Consider the following 1,504-nt stretch of genomic DNA (forward strand, 5'->3'; position numbering starts at 1 on the left):
AATGGGAGGGAAGACTACTATTTTGGCCATTTGACTATGTAGGTTTAAAAATACTTGTTATATAAGTCATGGAAAACAAGATGTTCTGTCAAATATCATAATTTCGGCTACATCAACCACAGTTTCCTTGATAATGAGGATGAGAACCAGATTCTTATTTCTGCTGGATCATGTTGAGGTGTTTCTTGAGTAATTCCATATCGTCTATAGATTTTCAACCCCTTGCTCTACCAGCTCATTTCCCACAAAGCATTAATAATATTCATATATCTCTTATTTTGACAGGCAATACATTTCTCTACCCTGTGAACCTTTTATTTAATGTCTTCTCCTCCCTTTCACAGCTAAGTTCCTCAAAAAAAGAGAATGAACTTGTCCATTTGAACTTTACCATTTATTTTTAATTCTTTTATACTACTGAGTGGATGTTTCTACTTCACTGCATTACTGAAACTGAACTCACAAACATTCCCAAGAAACTCTTAACTTTAACACCTTATGGATTATTTTGGCAAGAGTCGTTACTAGCTTCTTCTTCACTTAAATGTGATGTTTCTGCACATCACTACTGCTAATTTTATTCTTTCTCTTCTCAGTACTTCACCATGAGTAATATTAACACTCTACATTTTAATTGCTTATGACAAACAAATTTATTTCTTTAATCCTCTCCTATTTTCAAGTCTGTGGGCCCACATATTCAACTGGTTACTTGGCATCTCCAAATGGCAGTCCTGTTTATACTTCAAACAAAGCATGTCTGAACCCTGAACTCTTTACCTTCACTTCCAGACCTTCCCTCCTATTCATATTGGTGGGTAGCATCACTGTCTACTCATTGTCTGGTGATTTGCTTGAGAATCAACCTTACTTCTGCATTTCTACATCTTCCAAGTGTTATCACTGACCCACTCTTGTCAACTCTACTTCATTAACATGTCCTGTGCGCATCAGTTCTTTACATCCCAATGTACTCTGGCCTTATTTCATGTATCAATATGACCTGAAAGAAACGTTTAATTTTTTTCTTATTTGCTTCCTCTATTTCCCCTCTGCATCGACTCCAAAGGTCTCTTTTGAAATTGTACAGAACAGTTGGTCTCTGGTTGAAAACCCTTTAAAAGGCCTTTACCACCCAAAGGAAAAACCTGTGGACTTCAGCATGGCTTCTAATCACTTTCAAGATCTGAGCCCTCCTTTACATTTTTATCTTCATTCTTGCCAATGTCAATGCATGTGCATGCTCAGTCATGTCTGACTCTTTGTAACCCCTTGTACTGTAGCCCACCAGGCTCCTCTCTCCATGGAATTTCCCAGGCAAGAATACTGGAGTGGGTTGCTATTCCTCATCCAGGGGTTCTTCCCAATTTCAGGGATTGAACCTGCATCTTCTGAGACTCCTGCATTGCAAGCAGATTCTTTACCGTTTGAGCTATCAGGGAAGCCAACCTTCATTCATGAAATACTATGTGTTCAGTTGTGTTAAATTCTTTGCCACCCTATG

Source organism: Bos indicus, chromosome 1 (genome assembly GCF_029378745.1).
Source record: "Bos indicus isolate NIAB-ARS_2022 breed Sahiwal x Tharparkar chromosome 1, NIAB-ARS_B.indTharparkar_mat_pri_1.0, whole genome shotgun sequence".
Classification (NCBI taxonomy): domain Eukaryota; kingdom Metazoa; phylum Chordata; class Mammalia; order Artiodactyla; family Bovidae; genus Bos; species Bos indicus.